The 5,791-nt window shown below is 40.8% G+C and overlaps 1 long non-coding RNA gene across 1 annotated transcript; it reads left to right on the top strand.

Annotated features, from left to right (window-relative positions):
- The first annotated feature begins 278 nt into the window (after nt 1-278).
- Nucleotides 279-5,298, top strand: LOC143478250 (uncharacterized). Its single transcript, XR_013121719.1, has 3 exons — nt 279-448; nt 4,744-4,795; nt 4,951-5,298. It is a non-coding gene; the product is annotated as an uncharacterized LOC143478250 (long non-coding RNA).
- The last annotated feature ends 493 nt before the right edge of the window (nt 5,299-5,791 follow it).

A 5,791-nucleotide genomic window follows, 5' to 3' on the forward strand; every position in this document is an offset into this window, starting at 1 on the left:
AGGAGGGACTCCGCCTATAGTGTCGCCTGCGGCTTTGGTGGGGTTCTCTCCCCTGGCCGCTCTCAATCACGGAACAGCTCCGGACCCCTCCTTTTGGGCATGTGTTCATGTTGTCTACGTCTGGTTATGACCATTTATGTTTTTCCGTGGGTGTGGTTGTGTGTGAGCGTGTTCATCGGTCTCACCTGTGGCTCGTCTTGTGATCACTCGGGGCTCATGTGGTTCCTCTATTTATTGTGCGTTCGCGCAGCGTCCCATGCTCGTCTTTGTTTGAAGCTTTATGCTACGTTTGTCGTTCGGAGTTCTATGTTGATTTGCGCCAACTTTACGTGTTTAAATAAATGTGTGTGTGTGACACAACGCACTCGCCTCGTCCTGCCTGCCTTTCTCGCGTTACAGTTCAGAGGTGGATGAAACACGCCCAGGCCTGCTAGGAATCATCTTTCTGGTACCAAAATTTTACAATTTGTTTCATCCAGTTTAAACCTAACCCTTGCTTTTGATTGGCTTGCAAAGTAACTTTGGTGATTCTGTTGATTTGGAGTTAGTTCAAATTCTACCCTTACTTAGATGAATCAAATTTGGAAATAAACATTTGCAGGTGTTTGTTCTTGTTACATGGTGCAGATGAAGGAACCTTGGTTTGAAGGGTAAAACCAGAGAACAGAGTTCTGTTGATGAATTGTATTTAAAACACCTGGGTGCTGTGTGCTATGGAACACATGTTTTCCTTCTTTGATATAAGCTTGCTTTGTGCATTGCTGTTGGTGCTGCCACCTGCTGGTTTGCATGGTACCGACACAGCTGATCTCCTTGTGGCTTTGTGAAGTGTTTTCAGTTTACTGTCATTTAAATGTTTTGTAGGTTCTACGGCATTTAAGTTGCATTACACGTCTTTCCACACAATCGCATGCGAGTGAGTAGAGTCTGACAGGTAGTGCTAAAGTTTATCTTTACCAGAGATTATTTTGACTTCTTACATCCAGCACAGATGAAACCACTTTTTGTCTGATAGCATAGATGAGCATATATTCTGAATACACAATCAACCAGATACAAAAATATCATTAAATGACTACAGTGGTTAGGTTTGAAAACAGTGAGAGACAACACCGTGCAGCTGACTGGAGAACTGGAACTTAACATCAGTATTCCAACTAATCATGTTCTTTCGTAGGTTATGAATCCTTCACAATACATTAAAACTACACCATTGTTTCCATACCTTTGTGTTGTTCCATTTGCACTGCTCTTTTTCTTACCCTATCTTTGGACCAGGTGTGGGTTCATATATTTTGTAAATGTGGGTCCTAGACTCTATTGGCCTCAGGATCTAACCTTCTTTTTTAGGAGCAGTGGCCAACAGAAATGTCTTATTTTTCCCTACAGTCCCCTATACTACCTAAATCATTACATATTACCTGTCACGTTTACTCTGGGGGTCTATGGAAGGTCAGTGCTATAGCTGGGAAAACAAACAAGAAAAACTCCCAGTTTATTATATTGTAACATTTAAATTAAGTTGAATTAGAAAGAGAGAGATATTCCACTGGTGCATGCGTTCTGTCCGGTGGGAAGAGGCTGGTGTGATGTAGGTGCAGGTGTTGTCCAGACACATTGTCTGACCATCGTCATCTATGTCTATGAACAGGACACGTGAGATGTACCGATATGACATTTGTCAGTTGGAAGCTCTTTGTCTTTACTGGTCCCAAAATGGATGTTTCCCTTGGACAGCCTCCATCACACTCACTGTGTGTGGAGCTCGGTGTCTAGGACGGATGGCTGGGTGTGCAGGTGATGGACAAGCACAGCACAAATAGCAGCATTACGACAGAGCTTCTGATCCCACGTGAGAGACTCACGTGACTCTCATTTTAAACCCATGCGTATTAGCAGGCGGCATATACAGCTAACGAGAAAATAGTGAAATGATTGGCAGCAGATACTTCCTTGTTTCTTAGGCTAGCAAAACTCTTATCAATTTTCCATTGGAAAATGAGTGTTTTACTGATAGTGAGAGCAACTAATTAAACTCATACGTAGCATTTTTCCTCTTCATTCCATTACATTAATAACCTATGGAATAGACATTTTTATGATTTTTTTAGCTCCACAGCGATACATCCTCGGTTTTCTCTTCCATATGCAGTGACCAGAGTGACTGACAGAGAATAATGTAGGCACCTCTTAAATTCCTGATGATTAATCCTGTTGGGTACTATAAATAAACTTTATAAAGATAAACAACATTATAAATAATGTCTTTAATGTCTTTACTCTCTTGAGAGGAATGATGGGGGTTCTGGAGGGAGATGGGGGGTGACTAATAAATGCAGGGCCCTAAATTTAGTGTTGCACCCCTGCTAATACAAGGATTTAATCTTCACTACACAATAAGATTGACACACTACACAATAAGGTTCTGCATTCTTTTCCTGTGCATACAAAACCTTGATGAAAAAGCAGATATTTGCAGGAAATAAAATCCAAATACCACAAAATAGATTTTGATGAGTTGATGCACAAATGTTTCAATATTGATAATGAAAAAAGGAGAACAATGTTGATGGAAAAGGATCAATGATAAATGAGCCAGATTATTGTTCAGAGTCAGAATGACATCATCTGAATAATTAATATTTGTTAATAATTAAAACATTTAATTCATGATGATGTGGAATGGCTCACCCAAATCATATTTGGTCCATGTACCTCAGAAGAAGCAGATCAACGCATGCTCTGAGTCTAAATTCGCTTCTTTAGTTTCAAACTGGAACTGCAGGCGTAAGATCCAGATCTTAATTAAAGCTTCACAAACTGGTTTAGGACACACTGACATACTGTGAACTCTAAACAATAAAACTTCATCGCTCCATGATGCCACTTTAGACAGCATGCGTTTCTGTTCATTGTTAGAGCTCACAATAAGTCAGAATAGCCTCATTCACTAGTGTGTGAACCGCTAATTAAGATCTAGATGCAGTCTGAGTGGGTTGAGAGAAGTTTTGGTGAAGGATTTTTACAGAAACTCTTTGCGCTGTGTAGGTGACCACCCAGTTCACCGCAGCTCTAGTTTGAAACTAAACATCTGAACTCTAAACATGCCATATGTGCTCCACCACATTTGAGTAAAAGTGAATACTTGTAGAAATATGATTTCTATGTGACTTCTTTACCAGCGGCTCGGCTATAACCTCCTGCAATACAACCGATGGTCTTCTGCTTGTTTATATTGACTATTACTATATATATCCAGCGCAGTGGAACTTAAATCTATGGCGTGCTGTTATGTTTAGCTATTTGTGGTATCTTCATCACATCAGACATTCAAATATATGGCTTCATCAGTTTTACTCCTGTGACTTGGCAAACTGCATATACACAGTGGAGAACTGTTAAGTGGATTCCAAGCTCTTTTGCTGCTCCACGTCTAAGATGCAACTAAAAGCCCACAGTCACGAAGAGACCGCAGATGGACCTGCTATTCTGCACTGTGTGGAAATACATGGTCAAATTGCTCCTAAACATGGGCCACTTGTTTCACACGTGCACATGCACTTTGTGTGTTGCGGTATTTTTCCATAATCGTGCCAACAGAAGGTTCTCTTGATAACGGCTGTGGCTGGAAACACGACTTCATTTGCATATTCATCATCCAAATTTGTGGAACTGTGCATCATATTTGCTAAATGTTCGAATGGAAGCCTGTTGTACTGGGGTGCACACAGAATTAAGGGGACTCGGCCCGACCCCTTTGTTTGCTGGTCAGTGATAAGGGCAGAATTGTGTAGATACTTTTTAAAAGGACACATTCCTTTTTTCTTCTACTCCTTTCCCTTCCCTCTGATTTACTCTCTCTCTCTCTCTCTCTCTCCCACTCTCTCTCCCTCCCTCACTGCTCAACATATTGAATTATAAATGGCTTCACAGCAGTGCACCGTCACTGTAGCACCTTGGGTGGCCACTGCAGTTTGAGTGAGTTCATTGTAGCAAACATTAAATAATACAGCACTCAAATATATATGACATCAACCTGTAATTTACACAAACTTGGGTTATACATCAACGTATATACTTCACCATTCAGCTCCAGGGCCTCACAGCCCATGACACTCTAATCTCAGAGCCCATGACGGGTATTCCAATCTCAGCTTGGGTACAGAGTTGTAAATCTTATATTTAATATGTGTGGGATGGAAGGTCTAGACATCTATCCATTGCGCAGTGATTCTCCAGGATTCTCACAAATGCCTAAAGTCAAATGCAGGAAATATTTTCCAAACATCAGACCACCAGAACCTGCCTCCATCTTCAGATGTCTACGCGACATTATGTACTGCAGAGGGTTCTGTAGCCGACAAAGTCGCTTTTGTGATTAAATGAAAGTGAATTACACCCTTCTAATAAAGGGGCATGTATGCTTCCTTTTGGCAAGTTTGGGACTGGGAGGACCATTAGATGATATCTACATTATATTTGGGGAGAATCCAACCTTTCCCGTGCCACTTTCATGATCTCACTGTGGACCTTAGCCTATGTGGGGAACGTGGATGCTAGCTTTTGTTGTGACAGTGTGTGCTATCCTATGTGGAGAAAGTGAATGCTAGCACATGGTATGACAGGTAGTTGTGAAGGCATTAAGCATGACATTCTCTTCAGTTTAATAATTATCTATCTACTCCAGTTGAATCCATCATTTGTATTTTTATTATCTGTTATTTTGTTTTCCTTGTACACTAGGGGCCAGATCTACTGGCTTGGATGAACTTCCACATGAGACATGCCTGGACAGGTAAGAACTGAATCAGGACTGAAAAAAGGCCAATCAAAAAGTATTTCCCAAAAGGTTTGTTAAAAAAAGCAACTAACAAGTTTTGGATGAATTATGTTTTTGAGACTCTAAGTGCTTCTCATCTCCCTCTTCTCTGCATTCCTCTCATATTCTAGTTGACCGTGTGCAGAATTGAGCTCTTCACCGGGGGATTGAAAGTATGGAAAAAAACACAAGAAAATTTCACCTCAGTCACTGCTGTGCCATACGCAAAATAAACAAGAAACTTCATTCCTAGAAATAATGCATGGCATCAACAACCGGTTATTTGACTGTTCTAGACTCTTCAAATGACTCGGAGAACGGACACCACAGGTGTCATACATAATGTGTTGTGTACTAAAATAATGGCAGTCAGCACACTGTGACCCAGAACCTAGTTTCTTGAGAAAGTGGCACTAGGATTTCACAGTGTAAGGAGATGTGGATAATCTCACCATTTCAGAACTGGATGTTACAGTCCAGGGACTGCAAGACCATGTTGCCATTGTATGTATTTAGTTTAAATGTATATGAATAAACTTGGCAAAAATGATATGGTATCTCATACATGAGTGATAAAGTTATGAAATGGATCTGCAAACAGTACAGCAATGGTGTAGATAGATCTGTTGGGACAGTGCAACATATTCTTTGGTGTGTTAATATGACATTGGTTATTTCTACACAGCTGAAACAACTAATGAAGGGCAGTAATTCTGGATTGCAAATTTAATACTTTATATTGTCTTTTTTACTTTACATATATGTGTCACGTAGGGCAACGCCCCCTCTCGTAGCTGTCACTCTGGGTTCCCTCATGTCTGTGTTCCCTGCCTGTTTATCCCGCCCAGCTCGTTTGTCTTCGTGATTCCTCGTTTGTTCCTCGTTTTCAGTCCCTTGTATATAAGCCCCTGAGTCTCCCTTGTCCTTTGTCTGGTATTTTGATCTGTGGTTTTGACTGTTCTTTGCTGTTTC

Source organism: Brachyhypopomus gauderio, chromosome 16, assembly GCF_052324685.1.
Source record: "Brachyhypopomus gauderio isolate BG-103 chromosome 16, BGAUD_0.2, whole genome shotgun sequence".
NCBI classification, from domain to species: domain Eukaryota; kingdom Metazoa; phylum Chordata; class Actinopteri; order Gymnotiformes; family Hypopomidae; genus Brachyhypopomus; species Brachyhypopomus gauderio.